The sequence below is a fragment of the Excalfactoria chinensis genome, chromosome 2 (genome assembly GCF_039878825.1).
Source record: "Excalfactoria chinensis isolate bCotChi1 chromosome 2, bCotChi1.hap2, whole genome shotgun sequence".
NCBI classification, from domain to species: domain Eukaryota; kingdom Metazoa; phylum Chordata; class Aves; order Galliformes; family Phasianidae; genus Excalfactoria; species Excalfactoria chinensis.
In genome coordinates, this window is record NC_092826.1 from 37,590,253 (window position 1) to 37,612,396 (window position 22,144).

Sequence of the window (22,144 nt, forward strand, 5' to 3'; positions counted from 1 at the left end):
TATTATAGTTATCTATAGAATTTGTATTCCCTTAGCAAAATACATTTCCAAATTTAGGGAGTTTGACCAGTTAAAATGCACAATATGATACATAAAGTACATACCAGATGAAATACTTCTAACTAAATAGTGGTACCCTTAAAAGTAGGTATCACAATCAAACCTAGTTTGAATCCTCTGTTTTTGTTGGTACAGAGGAATAAGCCCTTGGAGAAGCTGAATTGCTGATCTCTAGGAGTTCTGTACTTCCTGTGCTGTCTATCGAGGAAAACTGCAGATTTCTAAATCCCTTGGATAATTATTTCCTTTCTCAACTATACATACGCTTGTATGAAGAGACAGAAGGTATGACATTTGGAAAGAGTAGCAGAGATTAAAGGAGAAAAGAGAATGAAAATGGCAATAAAGAAGAAAAAGAACAGCAGCAACAACAAAGTAGAACACCTTGGCTATCAGACCTATAAAGAAACAACTGGCTGATGTATTTCAGTCACTGCATAATAATAGCTGTTAGAATAGAAGAGTATCTCTTATGGATGTAACAGATGTAAAGCCTTGTTGCTTCTGATCTGAAAAAAAGATTAGCAAGTGGTCTTTGTTTTTTCTTTTTATGATTTTCTATCACCAGTTAAAGACTGTTTTTCTAAAAGGCAAGTCAGCATTTTGCTTTTATTTACAAAGGCATTCATTACAATTTCTTAAAATTCTCTCCAAATCTCTCCAAAATTTATGATTTTCTTAACAGCAGAATATTTTTCAGTTATGAATATTAAGTGTTGTAGCTAATTTCTTTTTCTTCGCAGATACATTATGTTTGGGCTGAAAAATAATTGGAGTTCTTGTTGTTGCATTTTTAACCTTGATATTTTATTTTAGGATTTTATTTATTTTTTTTTTTTCATCTATATCCCTTTCTCTTTTTATTTCATTTCTAGTTGCAATTCTGAATCCATAAAAGCAGAACTGTTTTAATGCTGAAGATAAAGAACCTCAGATAAGGGAGCTGGAGTTGTTCAGCCTCAGCCTGAAGAAGAGAAGGCTCCAGGAAGACCCTATGTGACCCATCAGTACCTGAAAGGGCCCACTGAGGGACCTCTTACCAGGGTGTGCAGTGACACGACAAGGTTTTAAACTAAAAGAAGGCAGATTTAGATTAGATATAAGGAAGATATTCCTTGCTGTGAGAGAGAGCCTAAAAGGCTTATCCCTTCTAGGAACACACTCCATGTATCTCCAACATGCTTAAATGTCAGATATTTGTCCAGTGATGTTGTGGCTGGGTAATTTTGCACATATTTCAGATAAGAATCTGAGGAACTTCAGAGTCTGAAAACCCGTAAGGCTAATTTCTATGGAAGCAGAGATCCCTTGGGGTGAGATAGCAGCTGGAAGGAGGCTTCTGGGTTGACTCTGTGTTGAGGGGGAAACTTAAGTCATTCAATCTCACTTTAAGCACAGTTTTTATTTGAGCTGTCTGCTTGAATGAGGTTATGTAGATAGCAATATAATCAGCTGTAATTGTTCCTTTTGCTCTTTTAAATTAAACTGAAAATAGCAAACCAATTTAGTTTGTAAGTAATTACAATGGATTCTTAATTGGCTCAGTGCAGGTTGCTACTCCAGCGGATGTGCTGACAGTATCAGCAATAATCTGCTGACAGTTCTAAGGGCCCCAGGAGATGTCTGACATGACTGGTGGCAGTAGCTGAGTACCCACCCAGCTGGCCTCCCCACTGCACTATGCCAGCTGCATGTTGTCCAAGCACCCTGAGAGCCCACTGGGTTCACTGCTGATCTCCACCAGGGCAACAAAAATGATGCAAGGGATGGAACACCTCTGCTGTGAGGACAGACTGAGAGAGCTGGGGCTGTTCAGTCTGGAGAGGAGAAGACTCTTGGAAGACCTGAGAGGAACACCTAAAAGGGGGTTATAAGAAAGAAGGGGACGGACTCTTTTGCAGGGTCTGCCGTGACAGAACAAGGGAAAATGGTTTCAAATGGAAAGAGGGGAGATCTTGACTGGATAGAAGAAAATAGTGAGACAACAGAACAGGTTGACCAAAGATGTGGTGGATGTCCTGTTCTTAAAGACATTTCAGGTTGGGCCGTGGGGGCTCTGAGCAACCTCTGGGAGCATTAGTAATAGGTGAACAGTTGGACTGGATGATCTTTTAACTCTTTTCCAACCTTGGTGATTCTATGATTCTAACCTGATGTAGCTTTAGTTGTCCCTTTTCATTGCAGTGAAATTGGACTAGATGACCTTTAAGGTTCCCTTATGACTGAAATGATTCTTAGATTCTATGAAAGCTCAATGAGAATGAATGGTGTGTTTTATTTCATGCAATTTTGAATTAGACAATTGTGCAAGAGAGGTGAGATTAAAAGCTGACTGACGTGATTGTCTAGAAATCTTATTCTTCATATGAAGAAATGCATAAGAAATTACTTTTATCATATATCTTTGAATATATAATTGAAATTGAATATATATTTGTTCCTTTCTATTTTGCTATTGTTATAGGGTGATGGGAATAGAAATTAATGAACACCAATCAAATGAAAAAGAGTGAAATATTTTGTTTCAGGCTGAACATGAAATAAAATAAATTTAAATGAGATTGGAAGGGAGGGAAAAGAAAATCATTAATTTTGGATATATTTTAGTATCAAGTTTTTTTTGTTTTGGTTGAGGTATATTTCGTTGAACCTTCTATGTATTTAACTTTCCAATTCAAACAAGAATTTCCCCAAATATTTTTGAGTAGCTAATACAGAAAACAGAAATTCTGACTGAATAATAATAATAAAAAAGTGATGTTCTGACTCAGTTTTCTTCCAGTTATATTAAAATGAAAATAAATTTTCAAAATGGAAAAACTAGAATAAACTTTATTCAGAAATAGACAACTGCCTGTCATTTGGATACAAATTCAAGTCCCTAGCCTCTCTTGTTCTCAAACCTTTCATTCTATTCAGAAAATTTCCACTTTTACTGCTGTTATTGTTTTAATGGTAGACTTTCACAGTAAGTCTTTTTAGAAATTTAATTTTTTTTAAGTCTCCGTGTACTCGTTTGTCAAATAAGCGTCATTAAAATGAAGCATATGCTTTATTTGAAATCCTAAGTATGCTGGACACATATGGAAAGTCCATTGCCTGTTTTATTGAGCTTATCCTTTCATATGTTCATGCCATATTTCCGAACGCAGCAGGACTACATAAAATACAAGGGCTGAGTACAGGCTAATATTGAAGGCTATCATTAGTGAAAATGAAATTAATTGGGTTATGCATTATGTGCTGTTGTCTACTACAGAAACACTGGAATGAAACAGCAGGCTTTCTTGAGAAAGGACGAAATCATGTAAACAAAGCATCAAAAAACCTCACCAGGAAGCATTAAACTTCTGAAAACTAGAAAGAAATTAACTGTAATTGCCAGCCTACTGGGGAGGTTATTATCAAAGCCTCTTAAATACTGCCTGTACTTTTGCAAGAAAACACACTTTTTTCCCTTTGGAGATGAAGTCTGCAGAAGTGACCACCTGTGCCTGCGCTTATCTACTTCTGGAGAATTCCTGCAGTCAGGTATTATACAGAGAGATAAATTATAGTATTGATTGCATTTAACCCAATATATAATGAGTGTGTGACCACTAACAACTTGTGGCAAGACAGAAACAACCATGGATGTGGTGCTGTGATAAGCCAGGGGCTTGCTGCCTTGTGAGGTGCGACTTCTTGTGTAAAGGCTGCTGGATGCAAGTATGCTTCTGCTGCAGCTTAGGGCTGCTGCCACATCACTGTGATAGTGAAGTCCCACATGCTGGACATTTGCACACTCTTTGAGAACTACTACTTCAGTTGTGCCATGTAAACTTGATGCTTTCACTTCCACGCTCTGGCTACAGACTCTCACCTTGTTTTTTAAGCTAATTCAGCTTTCCTTGGACATATTCTAACACTGTGAAATGCTGCTATAATTATCCCAAGTACAGACCGAAATTTCGGTGTTTCAGTTGCTTATGCATACCATCTTTGACAAAACTTGATGTGCACCCTTAATCTGCTCCCTTCAGAAGGGCTTTGTTTTATATAGTCTTTCAAGAAAGAGTCAAGTACTGAAACACAGCAAGTGATAAACTGCTTTGGGTGTATGCCTAAAAAAAATAATGAGCTATATTGGCTCAGATGATGCTGATGGGGGGTATGGATCATTAAACGTACCAATAGTCTGATCGTAGACATACAAAGGAAATTGTCACAATGCTTTTCTGTTGTGTTTCCAAGGCTGCATAAAGGTAATTCTGTAACAATTTCAATTACACAGAACTGTAATTTCATTTTGAGATTACGTTTTCTTCTCAATTCATGAAAATTTAAATGAGGTTCCATTCATTTTCCTTTTTCTCTTCTGTAGATTTGAAAACTCATTTTGCCATTGCTAGTTCCTTAATGTTAGTTTTTTCCCCATACATGTGGTGCTGCTATTACACTTGTTCGCGGGTACTTTATCAGATAGATTAAAGCAGGTGGACGAGCTTTCTCTCTTTCTTTCCACCCCCTTAGTCTCTAAATAAGGATAAATTTCTTGCATGTAGTGAACTTTGTGTACTTTGTATGGGGAAAATAAATCAAATTCTTTCATAACGTAAGTATTTAGCAGGAATTAGTAATTTCTACCTGAAAAAAATTAAGGTTCTAGACATCTGAAATAGAAGTTGACTTGGAAAATTCATAAATTAATACAGGATGGGTTTTTCTTCCACTGAACAACAGAAAACAATTGAAATGCAAAGATTATATATATATATATAATGTTTTTTTTTAAATACCTTATGTCAACTTATAGTATTGCCAGCACATTTCAAAACTTGATGCTAATATTTATTCCACTTAAAAATACTGCTAACCTAAAGCTGCGCAAAAACCTTTTGTTGCCCGTAAATTCAGGCATATGCCTCTGAGGAGCTCCCGTTCTACTCCATAGAGAGAAGTAGTAAAACCAATAACTTCCTTCATCCAAGGCACTTCAGGCACTAGTGGACAGCCATGCACGTAAGGTACATTTTCAAATATCTCAGCTGTTTTTTTTTCACTGAAAGCATCATATTCCAAGCAGAAAGAGATGTGACTGATTTTCTGCTCCAGCCAGTCAAAAGAATTTTGTATGGCAAAACCTGGGATGAAGCTGCAGGAGGCTGAGCATTGTCACATGGCCAGAGGCTACCTTTTCAACTACTAGGAAAAAAAACAGCTGGGATGAGCCACTTCCATATCTGCTTAAGGAATGGGCAGTGTAAGCAAAAAAATTAAGTAGAGGCTAAAGATTGATGCAATTGAGTTGGTTTTGTTGTTGTTATTTGCTTGTTTTAGCAAAGTTCTGCAAAAAAAATGGAGAAAAATGCCATAACAGGAGATAACAAAGGGTTTTGGGAAGGGCCCTGTCTAGAGGGGCTTGAAATGAATCAGACCTTCAGTCCTTCTCTATGTGAAGAAAAAAGGTGTTTTTAAAATTATTTTTATTTTTTTATTATTTTTTTTTTTTACAACAATAATAAAAAAGGTAACTCAATTGCTTGTGTTTTTTTGTTTTGTGTTGTTTGTTTTTGTTGTTGCTAATTTTCTTTTTTGGGGCGGGTGGAGGGGCTGGTGGGTGTCTGTTTATTTATTTCCTTATTTGGAGAAATTCAGAAGACCTCCAGTCTGGCTTAATGAGAGGATCTGAAAGGTGGATATTAGAGATGAGGTTCACATATAAATGAACACTCTTCAGAGTAGAACATTTACCCAACAAAAGCTGCCTTTTATTGAAAACCTGAATGTATCTCCTCTACTATATTGAAAGACTTCAGACCTGTGGTGTCACTGTGATCTTTCTTTAAAAGTGTATTTAAATTAATGACTGTTAGGGTTTATTTTGTTGTTGTTGCTCACGTTCATTTACTTGTTTTCACAGCAGATTTGATACTCGAGTATCAGAGGCTGCTCTCCTATAGACTATTTGGCTGTTATGAAATCTTTTTAACCTACTTGGAAATAAATAAATAATTCAATCTTCTAGGAACCAACTTTAAGGGATATTTTTCTGGCCTTGCAACTTCCCTCTGAATTCTCTCCAGATGGTAAATCTCCTTCTTGCACTGTAGTTACAAAGCTGGGCACTACTGTGATACAGTTAGACTGTAATGATTCTAATACTTTAAAATGTCTTATTCCTAACCTTTCCTGTGCTTGATTTTCATATATTTCATATATCCTTTATCACTCTCACCTTCATTTACATTTCATTTCCTGTCAATTTATCGTATTTCCCATTTGTTATGTATTGGTTAGAAGGATTTATTTTCTTACAGTGCTCACTTTACATTCATTGTGAACTTAAAATAGTATTCTTTCTCTTGCATATTTAAAATGTTTTCAGCTAATTCCCCTCTATTGTTCACATTTATATATATGTACTTTTGGGGCTAGAAGATCTTTAAGGTGTTATTCAACCCAAACCATTCCATGGTTTACCTCCTTTTAATGTACTCTTCCATGGTAAAGGTTTTTCTCCTTTTTTCTTTTTTACTTTAATCACCTTGAGTTGTTACTCATCTTTCTAAACTTAAGACCAACCATGTCCTTTATTTCCTACTGACTATGTTAGAAGTTAGTTTTCAGCCCCTGGATTTTGTTTGTAAACATATAAGCACTGGAGTAATTATTTCACAACTACTGATTGTTATTTTTTGTCACAAACATATGCAGGAAAGTGCAATAGGAATGATTTGTTAAAAATGCAAAATGCAGGCGGAAAATTAAAGGTTCGATCCACTTGCCTACAAATGTTAATAAAATTGCCAACGTGATGCCTGTACAAAAACCAAAATCTAAGGTTGGCTGTCATTTTCATCCCCATCATTTTCAGTGACAGAAAAAAGCCTACAACAGTCCAAATTTGGTTTAGTACATATAATTTCTCTCTCTACTCACACTCAATTAAACAGCATACTTTGAGGCTTGTCTAATTTTCTTGTTCCAAAACACAGACACCCACCGTTGAAGTTAATGGTTTATATTTTATTTTGCAAAGCTGTTGCTATTCCCGCTATGCTAAATTAGTGGGAACATTTTAATCAAAGCTTGCAAGGATCATTCCCTGCCAATCTGGGGGGTATTACAGCTTGGTGAATGCAGAGGGTGTGTTTGCTTAAACACATCTATGCACAGCCATAATGGTCAGCTCATCACATGAACATAGACAGACTGGCTGAACCATAATATCTGATCATAACTGTAACAAGCTTAAATTAGTGTCTCGGCATTAACTCTATTGCTTTTGTCCAGTTTGCAGAATAGAATTACAATCTGAATATTTGCAAAACCATGCAGATGGCTGGGATTTGGGGAATTATAGAGTGAGTACAGGTAAAACAAAGCATGAATTAATGGCAGCTTTTTGCCTCACAGTAGTTCTTCAACCAGAGAAACATAATTTAGGTCTCAATGTTGTTGGACTGCTTGTATACCATGAAACTTTATGGCAATACATTGGAATACATTCCCTCAGTAAAATATATAATTTTAATACTCAATATGTTTTTTTGTTTGTTTGATTTATTTATTTATTTATTTTTGTGAGACCTATTATATTTTCCAATACTGCTTTTCAGTGATGAGTAGAAAAGATACAATAGCATTCCTTACTACTGATTACACTAACAGTATGAAAAAAAGGCATATTTTTACACAATCCCCGGGCCGAAAACAGGTTTTGATGCACATGCATAATACCTCAGATAGCATTATGAAGAAGACAGAGCCCGGCTCTTTACAGAGGAGCACAGGGCAGTGTGAGAGACCATAGGTAAGACTCAAAACAGAAGAAGTGCCAACTGGATGTAAGAAAAACCTTTTCTCCCATGATGGCTCTGTCAATCGCTTATGCAGTTTTGATGATGCATGTCCTCTTCAACACCACTTAGTGGATTAAGAAGCTATACAATTGGCCTTAAATATAAAATCAGAATAGATAGAAGTTGCTGAAGTCCTTTGGATTGTCTCAGATCTTCCTTGAAAACTCTTTGAGAAAGTTTCCTATTGCAACTCCTTCCTAACTGAAAGCTAGTCTAATTTATTATTATTATTTATCCTTAAAACCTTATTTTTTACACTTATTTTTTTCCTGCTTTTAACAATGGAAATTTTCAGTAATTAAAACATGTTAGAAAAAATTCCCAGGTAAAATGAGATTCTATATTCTGTACTGCATGGTTTCATTGAAAAAAAAAATCATCAGCTGAAAATAAAACACTAGCTTTTATTTTGATCTGCTTTTCACCACATTTAATTTTCACTACTGTCTATATTCAGTGTTAAAAGGAACGACGGTTTGTTGTATTTTCAGTAGCATTTTCTGGAAGGAAGTATTTCTCTGGGGTGAGTTATGTTCTATGAGCAAAAACCAACAAGATTCATTCTGCCCAGGGACTATTGATAGTGTCTCACTCTTTCTTTGAACTGTCTTTTGATTTCTATGTACATCAGCAGCATTGAGGGCCAGGAGCCCTCTACTTGTTCCCTGTGTGGTTCTGAGTGCTCAGCCCTGATCTTATCCATGGTGGTGGCTACTCACTGTTACAGGTGGCAAACAATCCCTAAAAAAAAAACCAACTCTTTCAGAGCAGATGGATCAGACAATGCAAGAGCAGAAGTCTCCCCTGACCTTGTAGAAGACTTGTATGCTGCAGAGCTAATGACAGCAAACCTCTGTCCCTTATTAAATGGTCTTTTACAAAACACGAGTTTTGATACTTGTTCTTCCCATTCTCTCTTCTGTCCTTCTGTGGGGAGAGGGGAAGTAGCTGCTAACCATGGCAAGTTTAGGTTACATTTTGATTAAATTTTATGAAATATTCTGAAAGAAAACTAGTCAGAGTTGGTTACTACCATAGATCTAACCAATCACTTTTCCACTACAAGGTGAGCTTATTTGATCTCAGTTTCTCTAATATAATGAATAGTATACCATATGTTTCCTTTCTTTCCATAATGCAAAGGAGAGAGTAATATTTTTTTTTTCTTACAAGATAAGAAATGCTTTGTGTCTGATACAGACATAATGCCAGAAGAAAAGATGATACTGCAAATAATAAAAGGTTTATATGCACCACAGTATGATTTTGAGGCATCTACCTCAAGTATTGTGAGGTATTCTCTGTGAGATACATGCTCACCTCTGCCTATGTACAGCTAGGCACAGTTATAGGACTTGCACTCGGGTCTGTAGAAATATCAGATATTAAATATTCTACTGGCTAATGCATGGGAGCTGGGGAGGGAAATGTGCCTAATAGTTTTAGTCCTTTATCACTTTTCTGTCACAAGAGCTGAAAATTAAATCATTGTTTACTAGACATGTTACTTAAAAGAACGTATGCAAAACAAGATTTGTAGTGTAGGTGTTTGTGACATGATATCACATACAGTTTCCAGTAACAGAGCTACACAGAAAATTAATGAATGCTGATTTATTTTTCCTTTTCTAACATCATTCTCCAAACACCAGTTTTGGCTTCCCAAGTAAATAATAACAGCTGCTAGTCTGTCAGGGAGCCCAGTTGGCTTGGATAGAATTGTTAGATGCCAAAGTAGAGAGTGTGTTTTGTTCTCAGTGATCTTGGGTCTTTGCTTTACTCTTTGCCAGTTATTAAGAGGGAAAAAGCTGAAAATGTGGAATGATTTTGATCTAAAACAATGCTGTGTTTAAGTTGTGATTTTCTCCCCTCTGCTCTAAGGTCTCTGATAGGTTACTCTCCTAAAATACATGAGAAGAGTTTAATTGTAAACAGTTTCATGGGGAATGAAGCATTTCAGTGGAATTCCTCTGAAAAAAATTACATAGATGTTAAAATGTACTGACACAAAATGTGCTTCAAATTAAGGCTGTATCAATATTAATCAATATGACTAAGTCAGCTTCTGTAGTTCACTCACACTGTCTCCCACAGGTCAGTTTGATTCAGCTAGCCAAGTATCCAACACAGCTGGCTCCTCAGTGCCGTAGCCCTTCCCTCTTGTTGAGCTACAGGATATGATGTGGAATGAAAATAAAGGTAGTTAATACCGGAATTTGTGAAATTTAAGTTCCATTTTTTCAGTCACCCATGAATTTCCCTCTTGATCAGATTCTGAGAGAGTTAATAAGTTGATCACATTACATAGCTGGATCTCAAGAGGTGAAAAAAATGAGGTGAAAATAAGGTACCAGAACTGAGCATGTTCCTCCATCCAGGATTTCCCATTCTTTGTATACTTCAGATGCCAAATTGTGCTCTGTCTTCTAAGTACAACGATTTGCTTATTTCTTTCAATGACAAGACTAGAGTGAGCTGCTTCCCAACACGATCCTTGCTCCTGTCCTTCTCTCTATTTATATATGATAAACTGGAAGGGGAAATTAATGGCTGATAATTAAACCACTCATGAAGAAAGGGCTATTTTTAACCTGTCTTTTTTCCTTGTTTAACATACCATTCCACAATCTATTGTAGTTGTGAAGCTGAGGCTGTTATACTGAAGCAGTTATACTGCAGCAGTAGCCGATACCGGTTTTCAAAGCAATATAAGTCTAAACATTTTTTTTCTTCCTCTGTCATGATGATCTGGGTACAAGTGCTTATGAGGCTGCTTAACCTTTTTGAAACAGTCCTTGAGGGCTATTTAATAAGATGTTAGTGTGAAAGTTACGAGTGCAAAATGCTTCATCATTTCTTATCCCAGCAGAAGCAACCAGCATAAAGGATCCCCTGATCTAAGCACTTGGAAAGCACATAAAATGTTCCACATAATTATCAAAAATTTCCCAGGTATCTATTCCCTTACTCTACTTCTATTCACACTTCTCATGGAAAAAAAAAAAAGAAAAAAAGAAAAAAGACATCTCAATAGTTTGCATTCCATACCTTTAGTAAAACAGATATTAATATTTGTTGACATTGGTTTCTCCACTAAGCATAATACTGGCTGATTATGGCTTTTCTCCCAAGGATGTTTTTGGGCAATTATTATCAGAGAATCATAGAATTACCCGGGTTGGAAAACATGTCAAAGATCATCAAGTCCAACCGCTGCCTAACCATAGTTCCCTAACTCTAACAACCCTCTGCTAAATCATATCCCTGAGCACCACATCCAAACAGCTCTTAAACACATCCAGGGATGGCGATTCAACCACCTCCCTGGGGAGCCTATTCCAGAACTTAACTACCCTTTCTGTAAATAAGAATCCAACCTAAACTAAACTTCCATCCAACCTAAACTTGCCCTGGCGCAACTTGAGGCCATTTCCCCTCGTCCTGTCATTATAATTGAATAGATATCGTTCTACCCTGAATTTACAGAAATAAATAATTTGTTTTTAATGCCTTAATTTTCTGTTTCTTGATGCAATATTTTTCCTTTGTTTTGTTTTGGCAGCTTGTCTGTAAGTTTTGTTTTTCCTACTGTTTGATATAATTATTGAAATGTCTTGAAGACTGCATATTTCAAACTACCAGCAAGATCCTGGCACCAAGTAAGAGATGGAAAAAGAAGCTAAGCTAATTCCTTTCTGCTTCTACTAACTTGAAGCTATACAATCCCTTCAAGCCCACATAAAACACTCACCAGACATATTCAGCAGACACCCAGAAAACACATGAATGAGTCACTAGTTAGCTCATTGTTGTGACAATATATTTGTTACTAAAAAATGTAGAAGCTCTTACACAAATAAATGCTTAAGTACTTTTCTGTTGTAGAAATTATTTCTGATTAGAAATGGACAAGATACAGTTCTCACTTCAGCAATCTCATGCAATTCCAAAAGTTCTTTCAACTGTCTTTTTGCTGTGGAATTTAAATTTAGAATGTTATGGTAAATGGTCAGTTCTATAACTATCAAATCAAGCATATGCAGGCGTAGGAGCAGTTTTTAAATTGTTCCTGATTGAGCTATTAGTTTCAAGGGAAAACAGTCTGCTTTGCTCATGGTTCAAAGAAAATGAAGGTAATTTTAAAACTGTACTTAGTGACCTTTTGCAAAAATATTGCATATTCAATTTATACTCCACTTATAGCTGTACGGACTAACACTCCTGTGCATCTTCCAATCTTTTCTTCTGCCCATGCTTCTTTCTGCATGCTCCATGTTACTGCAGTATATTTCCCTTATCTCTTTAAAGAGGTATTTCCCTTATTCTTTAAAGAGGTATTTCCTCTTTAAAGAAAAGCTCTGACATTTAAAGAAAAGATCTCTTTTCCCAATCATTTCTTTGATTTAGGAATTTGAAGGATTTGTTTAATATTTATGACTCTCAATAGATCCTGTCAGGATGTTGGAACAAGAAGCTATGCAACTCTGAGTTAAAAGCTACAGAGAAAGAAGAATTTTCTTTTAAATACTTTTACTATTTCAATATTTTTCTTCATCTGTATCTAATCAAAATCTTTTTAAGGAACTCATTTCACTGTTCCCTGTTTTGACATCTCTAAACCAATCTAAGCACGGCTTTCAGCACTAAGAAGTTGTTCTCCACTGATCTGAGCCTTGCCTACATTTAGAAATAGCAGAATTAATATCTAGAGTGGAGATAAAACATGCTTCTAAAAGGGTATTGCACGAGACGTGAAAAATGAAGTTCCCTGTCATTTTAGGTATTCCATTAGCTCAAGGAATTCTTTTCAACTTTTATTCATATCTCCCATTTGCTTTCTATGTCAAGACTTTAGCTCTAAATAGAGAACCTGCCTTTATTTCATTTACCTACATGGCTTTGTTTTTCCATTGCTGTGGTCTCATTCCCTTCAGGACTGCCACTTTCTGTAACCTGTGCTAATCTATTGTTGTTTGGTTATAGGGTTGTTTGGGTTAACAACCACTTGTTGCTAATACCAACCCAGCTTGTGGTGTAGCCTCATTGCTGAGCACCTGGCTTAGAACAGAGGTTTAATAAGCTAGACCACAAGCAGCTGTCTTGATTTAAATATATGTTTTACGTGATAATTCACAGATCTTAATGCAAACTGCATTACTACATTTGCTGAACTACAATGCAAGTGGTTAGAACTGTGGATGTAGTTTGTCTCTAATTCTAGAAAGTTCTCCATTTTAATGGTATAATTTCCAATAATCTGTATTTATGAAAACCAATTAAAGGAATGCTGTGTTCTATGGTGAGACTTCCCACTTCCACTGATATTCACGATCTGCTTGGAATATTTGATTTTTATACACAAGCTGGAGAGAAGCCTGATTTCTTTTTGCACAATCCTCTTCCGCCAACCAGAATATGATTTGAGAATGAGACAGTATTTCCTATTCTCAGAGCATGTTTATTTAAATGTATGCAGACATTTTCCACTATTTAATTTCTTAATAAATGATTTGGCTTTATTAACGCTATGTAATAAAGGATGTACAATGAACAATACAAATACTGTTCTTTGATGTGATTCAATTTGTATATGCTTAGATATTTTTGTACCTAGCATATTTTTTAGCTAATTCAGATGAGTAGTTCTATAAATTCCGCCATCCCCAACGCAAGCATAACAATTAAAACTTTAATCTGAGAACACTAGAGGGTTGCGAGAGACTTATTCATATTTTTTCCATTTCTTACCAAGAAGTATTATACAGGTTAAACAGTACTGAAAGAATGCTTAATTTCAGACGGCAGCTCCTAAAGAAGGAGCAAAGGAGTCATACAGTTTTAAAAGCAAGCTAGAAATTGGATTTTGAGGAAGCAGGAAGATCACTATTTTTCTAGCCTTCAGTGTGGACAGCTGGACAGGTTACACTGGTGTAGGGGAACTGTTAGGTCAGGGCTTGAATTGGTGATTGAGCACCCGGTGAAGGGGTGTGGATGGCCCAAGAGCACAGGCAAATTGTTTGCATCTGTACTCCCCAGATGTCCAAAAGAGGTGGACACAGGGTGGAGCTACACTGGGCTCACATAAGGGCCGCCACTGAGAGTATTTCTCAAGCCTAGATTGCTCCCTGAGAGGGGAATGCTGCAGGGCCAGAGAGCACCCTTTATCATGTGGGTGAGTTTGACTCTTTTTGACTTTTTTTTCCTTCTGTATATATATTGGTGTGTCTGCAAGTACTTTATCTGGTATCATTAAGAAACTACCAGAAGTCGTTTTGCTCTTTATAAGCAGAACAACTGGAAAGACTCAAATTCTGAGAATGTTTTTGAGCAACAGAACCACGTTCCTTCTACACCTTGAATTGTTATTTCTTAAAAACACTTGTTGGGGAGGAAAAAAATAATTTTGATTGTACTTATTTGCTGAAGTTCAGTGTTGAATCTAAGTAGCAAGAAACTTGTGCTTTTTAGTCTGGGTATTAGCTGGTTGAGATAATAACCCACAGAGATGCTGATGATACTCATTTTGCTGGATTGTGTCTAGGCTGCCCATCAGAAAAAGAGAAAGTAATGATAACAGAAGGGATTCAAGGACAAGCAGCAGAAATTGACAGCAATAAGAGATCTCTTCTTTTTCTTCCCCATTTTCAGTGAAGGATTAGTGGAAATCAATGAAGCATGTAGGCATGCATCTTTGAAGCCTTTGATGTTAAGAGTAAATTTTAACCATTTCATAAGAACCCTTTATTTTCTATAGAGTCTCCAAGATTTCTCCCTGCTGTTATGGAAGTGTAATATACAGAAGGTGAAGTAGCCCTTCAGAAAAGCTGTGCTGGTAGATAAAGAAGATATGATGATTTCTTTGGATGCCCCAAGCCTTGTATGTGATGATGTCTGATGCCAAACACTAGAATTGGGCTCTGCTTGGTCTAAGACCCAGGCTCACAGACCCCAGTTTGTCCATGGGGCTGGTGTTCCTCACATCCCCTTGTCACCTTTTCTGGGTGAACCTGATTTCAATTTCAGTTTGACGTTCTATGTAATTGATGATGTTTTCAGAGTTTTTCATTGGTATGAAAGGTTTAGAGGAAACTATTTGAAAAGGTTCCTACTCATGGTCAAGTGGTTAGGATTCCTGGCTTTCACCCGGGCAGCCTGGGTTCGTATTCCCAATCTGGGAACCATCCTCTGCACAGAACTGGAGTATGAACCTTTTAATGATCCATACTGCACATGATGTTATGATGTGGAACATTACAAAACCATGACACAAGGACTTAAAAGCAGATCTCTTACTAGCATAGTAAAAAGCACAGGCTCACTCTATTCAAAAACTGTGACTTTCAGAAATATTCTGGGTAAGCAAAACTCTCCTTGTCTCATTGTCCTGAGTCTGAATTCTACAGCCTTTCACCATATGTGACAGGTGATGGCTTAGGTTCTGCAATAGAAACTTCTATACTGCCAAGTATCTAACTCTATAAATGTTACTGGTGGCTTATCAACAGTGATAATCTTACTGAATATATCTCCAGTGATGTTCTATTTTAATAAGGGATCCGTTGCAGTCTTTTGCTGTCATCTAGTGTCCACAGAAACCTTCTGCAAGTGTTGGGTGTTTACACAGAAGAACGAAATGCTACTTTTTCGTATCTTTATTTTTCCTGACTATTTTTTCCCAAACACAAGCAAGAAAACAAAAATACAAACTACCAATATTCCCCATATTAACTTCTGAAGTTATATTTAAAATTTGAATATTTTCTTCTTTCTCTATAGTTAAGCAGATATGAAATAATCTATGCAGCTAAACACATATGGCCAGTGAGGAAATAAGAAATGGAGAAGAAACCAACAGCTTTGAAACATGATAATACTGAAATGATGGTTGAAGGAACAGATACTGCAGGTTCCATTTGTGTCTGAACTTGAGGGGAAATGGAAGAATGTGGGCTAGAAAAAGGCACCTTCAAAATATCTTGGTACAATCAAATAGGAGAAATAAGTAAATTTAGTGGGGAAAAATATTAAGGCACTGCTGAAAATCAAACAAAAAATTAACAACAAACAAGTGAAACCCTAGCAAAGCAAGAATGTGTTTTAAATTCATTCTCTGCATTCCCACAAAATCTCGCTGACATAAAGTAACAAAGAAGTAGACCTCCAAGTTCAGTAATGGTCCTAAGTGCACTTGTGTGGCATTTCAGTGAGCATACTGCCTGTATGGTGAAAAACTGAGCCATACTCAAAGTATTTATACTTAAGCCCTACTCTTTGTAAGCACTCTTGTTTATCATTTTTATTAGTACTTCACTAGAACTTGTAAAAATACTGCACTAAGAATACTTGACCACTGTTTTGCACACACATAAAAAAAGTGAATTTTCAATGTGAAAGCTCGTATAAAACACTTGTTTCTACTTAAATGTGTATCTGCCACAACCATGTGATCAAGTTCAGGTTTTATTTCACAACACTCACAGAGCACACAAGGTATTCTGAGAAAAGTGGGGGCTGTGCTTACATATCCATGAGGAAATAGGATTAAAATAAGCTTCAGTACTCTGAAATGCCATTAATGTGTTTAGCTCTTTTGGACTGAGCCTCCAGTCATGGCACTAGACTGTAAAATGACAAACTTAACTTGGGGTATTCAAAAACAGGGTATATATTCTTGAATTTAAGGTAGCTGTGAAATGTATATTTCCAATTCACTTTGTAAGTATAGTGAAGTTAAATAATCCCTACTGACATAAGCATAATTAATTAACAAAAAAACCAAAACAAAACACCAAAACAAACAACAAACAACACAATAAAAGGCAGATGGGGAAAAAAAAAAGGATGGATCTGCCTTTGTAAAAAAACCAAACAAACAACAAAAAACCCTTTTATGTATGCAAATATGTAATTCAGATATAGAATCAACCTTAATTATGCCATGTTATGACCTTGTAAGGATATGAATTTGTTAAAATAAACTTTTAATCTTTACAAATTGGATTCAAGTCACTTCAGAATGGGGGGGGGGGGGGGGGGGGTGGAATCAGTATCTTACATTTGATCTAAACTGGAGTGAATAAATGTTGCAATGACTTAAACGTATTGATGAGCAGATCCATGTTCATCTGCTCATCCTTACAACATGGCAGTGATATTCTCAGTTGAAGCAATCTTAGTGTCCATAAATACAACATTTGTAACCTGACTAAATTACTTTGTTCTATAATACTAAGCCAGAGATGTCTATCCCATCTAAATACTGCTTTAAAAAAAAAGAAATTGGTCCAGGGTTTTTCTTTGCTATTAAATTGTTATTTTTGATCTTTAAATATAGTAATTTTAATAAGTGGAACATAACCCTGAAACCATGAAATACAGCCTCAATCCTTTGTGAACTTAAGTCTCTGTGTGTCTCAATGGTAAATTATCCATGTATTGCTATTAAAACATTTGATGTAATGCTACATTAGACCTCTGAACTGCTACTTTTTTTTTGCTGTTGTTGTTAGAATGTTAGAAATATTCAAGGATATGCCCTTTTGCATATAGAAAATGACTTTCAGATAACTTTGTACTCATTGGACAGTAAAAGAAACAAAAGATAAAAGTCCTTCCCGAAACACTGTCTGAGCAGCATTCTACATGCTAGACACCAGTCAGCAGTAATTCCTAATATCTATCTTCAATGAAAAACGCTAAAAAAAAATAATTAATCCTTGCTAGATTAGACAGTGTAAAAATAATTATGTACAAACTAAGAGAAATATAAAAAACATGTAGGACTAACATGCAGGTTGTTAGACCACTGCTCTGAGATTGCTGTCCTACTCTATTTACAAAGATATATATATATATATATAAAATTAAAAAATTCAGAAAAGGAACTGTGAAACCTTATGAAACTGTGCATAGAGAGAGGATTTAATTCCCAAATATACTTCACAATTTGTACATTTAGAGCTCTCCAGCTCTCAGGGAGTGAAACCTTGCTTTCAGCAAGAAAAAAATATGTAAAGACTAACGATGTCCCCTAGCGTTGCTTTTTCAGAACTACAGTATAGCGTTGCCACCAATAAACCCCAGCATACATGAAATAGGTAATTCTAGACTGTATTATTCAAGTGAGAGGTTAATGTACTTCACACTGTTGCTGGCTATGCATCCTATAGACCTTATGTAGGGAAAGGACTGAGCAGCAGTGCTTTCAAAGATGAACTGCATGCCAGAAAATGTTACTGGTCCTACACAAATACTCCTGTTGCATACTGGCTTCAACAGCCATAAGCCTGAACAGAATAAACTTAAGATAGACAGACGTGGTTAGAGAAAGAAGTAAATTGATTGCTCACTTGGGTCTGAGAAGAACACGACACTTTTCTTTGGTAACATCACATGTGTACCAAGAATCGTTGGCCTAAGCCCTACAGCTCAGGCCTTGCTTCCAGATCTGTGCATGGTAAGCAGGATCAATTTATTTCAACTAAATACTGAAAATACATATTGCTTCAGAGAAATAAGAAAAAAATGTGTGCCGCAGCAGGATGGCTTAAAAATATGAAGAATAAATAAATAAATAAATAAAATCCTCTGTGATACCCCCAGTGCATCTCACAAGAGGACTCCAGAGGACTTCATACATATAGCTAAGAAGAAATCACTAAATCATCTCACCAGTTTATTCCAGGGTTTGCTGTGGTCACCAGGAGCTGAGAGTGCAACTAATTCCATTTACAGATCTGGCTTGCTCTCACTTGTCTCACTTTTCTTCTCTCATTCTAATTATGTTAAGCACGCTGCTGAGCTTACTTCTTACAGATGTAAGTTTTCTGTGGTTTCCTTTACTTGCCTCCATTTAATTGCTACTTCCTGTGTCAACATAGATGTGTTTTTCTTCAGAGTATGCCTGAGTAGTACTCTAGCCACTCTATACCTGCAATTTGAGATTATTTTTATTGTAATGCTATCATTACAAAAAATGACCGTAAAGCTTATGGTTAAAGGTTCTCCCCCTGTCTTTCAAAAATAATCTCTTCCAAGCAAACTGGAATAAAACACCTTATCCTGCGGACAAATCTAGATTAACTAATTCACTAAGTTAAATTTATGGCTGTTTAGTGACCACCAGCAATGTTTGTTTTACATTCAGAATAGATGTACTTTGGTCAGATAAGATGATGCGTGTAAACCTAGTGCTTCCTTTCACCTAAATTTCCAAAGGTAAAAGTAATGAGCAGAACTGACTTGAAAAGGTAAGTTCAAAGATAAATGTGGATGAAACAGTGTTCTTTCAGTGGGTTTATAAAGCAGAACAGAATCCCCAACTCCATAATCTAGTACAAGTGTTGTAGGCTAGCACTAAGAGCCTATCCAGATTCAATATGGAAAACAAACAAACAAACAAAAAAGTTAGGAATTAAACAGCTAACTAACCAGTATCATGTGTCAGCTCAAAAGGAAAGGGGAATAGATAACAGCAACGTGATCTGGAAGTTAGAAAACGTGAAAAAGTAGAAACATGAAGTGTGTAGCCAGTGAAGACAGAGGTCAATTGCTCTTTAGTTCCCCAAATCCTACAGCTAACGCTCAGCTTATAACAAGCTGCTGAATATGTTAATGACATAAAAGTTCTCTATTGATAATTATGGAAATTACTAGACCCCTGCTATGGATTAATAATTTGAGTGAGACATCTTGGAGACATACGATATGTGAAAAGCAGGAAAACTTCAGAAGACTAAAATGTAGAATTCTAACACTATGGCACTGTTTGAAAATGACAAATGGATAAAACTAGTTAATCTATAGTTCGTTGTGACACCTACACTACAGTTTTCATCAAAATGTCAATAGCTCAATTCAGTTAAGACATCAGAATGAAATAAAACCACTGATCCTTCTCTGAATGGTTCCATGAAAATGGAGCCAAACCAGTAAGACTTCATGGACTCAGGTTATGTATTTGATGAAACAACACAGGCTACTTGCAGAAACTTGTACCTTCACAATCAAATTGAACATGCAAAACAGTGTGCACAAATCTCATTCTGCATATATGCACAAAAAAAGAGCGAAAACCCAAACCCTTCAAGAAAAGAATCCTATTCACAGTTTTGATGGTGGTTAGGTTACGCCTTTAACATATTTTTCTTATTCTCCTACAGAGCAAATTCCAAAGCTGCAAAGCTCTGAAAGAGGATTCTGCCAGCACCCACGCCTGATCTCATCAATGAATATACAAAAACCTCCTAAGAATGAGTAATGAATGCAAGTGCACTCAGAATAGTCAGATTTTTTTTTAAGTGATTTAAAACTTAGTTTAAATTAGTGTACTCCCACAGAATATTTTAAAATAATTTAAATGGGTAATTAAGGATGTTTGATAGGTACAGCCTCTTTTAGAGATGCAGAGAATAATCTTTCCACTTTATTCCATTAACTGAGGTCAATGACTAATTCACAGAATTGAGACTCTGAGAGCTAGAAGAAAATGATAGTTTTGTTTCCACTTCATTCAGGAATAAAAGCGAAACAAAAAGGACTGAATGCTACAACTTGCCAGAGCAAGGGAAAAAAAGTTAATTCAATATGTTAATAGATAGTATTTTCTTTTCACAATCCATCTTCATATAGGCACAAAGTGAGTATTATGTATTTATTTTAAGGCTCCTATTAATTTGAATATAATTAACAAAATTATAAAAAATGTATTAGAGGGAGAGTTTCTGCATCTTAAATTGCTAGTTTATCTTAATAGAAAGCTTGTGGGTGGAGGGAGGTTATAGGCTAATATAAAAGGGGATCTGTTTTTTTAACATTTAAAAAAAAAAAAAAGGAAAAAAGGAAAAAAAAAGTCCCTAAATTGCTGACTTAGATTATATGTAATTATACTTTTTCTAGTTTTTAAAAAGATAGACTACACATTAAAATCTAAATACAGAAGGAGTGGACAAAGCCTTGTACACTTCTAGACTGTCTCGGAGCTGTCTCTTATGAGAGATCTTGCTGCAGGTAGGGTGCTGGGAGCTTGGCTGACTTACATAAACTTCCTTGTTAGTAGGAATTAGACAACATTTAAAACTAAAAATGTATAATGTAAATATGACTTAAGTGCTTATATACGTGTGTGTATAAAGCTGCTACACATTCAAAACAAGTTCTATTCACAATAACATGAAATAGTAATGCTAATACAATACCATCTTTATATATTTGCAAATAGTGTTACTCTTGTTCTTTTAGTGCGTTACTTTCTTGGCCTTGCTGTGTTCAGCATCCCTTGTGTGTTGTGAAGAGGTGGTGGGAAAGTTCAGTTGTTACATGACACATAAAATGAGCTACAGAGGATTTTTAATGTGATTATTCAGGCAGCCTGTGCCCCTTTCAGATCTCCTTTTCTTGACCACTTCTGAAGGTATGTCCATTCTGACTATTTTATCTGAGTTTTAAACGTCATTTGCGCATCTCTGCTTGGGATCGAAACCTAATCTCATGATCCAGATGTTAAATTGAAGCTAAATATCCCCTCATGCACAAACCTTGGGTAATAAACTAAAAAAAAAAAAGTCAAGTTACTCACTTATGAATTCAAAGCCTTGTGATTGTCAATCAGGTTCATTGCTAAATCAATGTCTCCATGCACTGGCTGATCTTCTGCTAGCTGAGGTTCAATTTTGTGAATAGATGATGAATAGAAAGAATTACAGAAACATACTGGGAAGAGTCGCGTGATGTTCAAATTACTGGTTAGAATGATCCATAAAAGGTCCAGAGGGAGTGGTGTGCTTTCAAAAATGGCATCAGATGCTCCTGAGTCATTGACCATTCAAAAACAAATTACTGAGGACTTATGGACCAGTCAGTGTTCTGGAAAAAAGCTAGTGACCAATCTGGATTTGGTCACCAGACCTCCTTCTGGTGCTTTGGAACTGTGCCCCTTGTCCACAGTGACAGAGCTCCCAGCTCACTTGCCCTTGTAGAGCAGCCCATTCATTTTGCTCCCCAACTACAGCTACACAAACACAAGGCTGAGGTAATCGATCCCTTGATATACTCAATGTAAAACCCCCGATTAAAAGCACATAGTGAAAACCTCCTTCAGACTTGTGATCTATTTTACAGAATGTAAACAAACAAACAAACAAAAAAACATAGCTGACTGTATATGTTGAAAGAACAATAGCCTAAACGTGGCACAGCACTTTGAAATGTGAAGAATTATCCTCTTTCTTTTGATATATCCT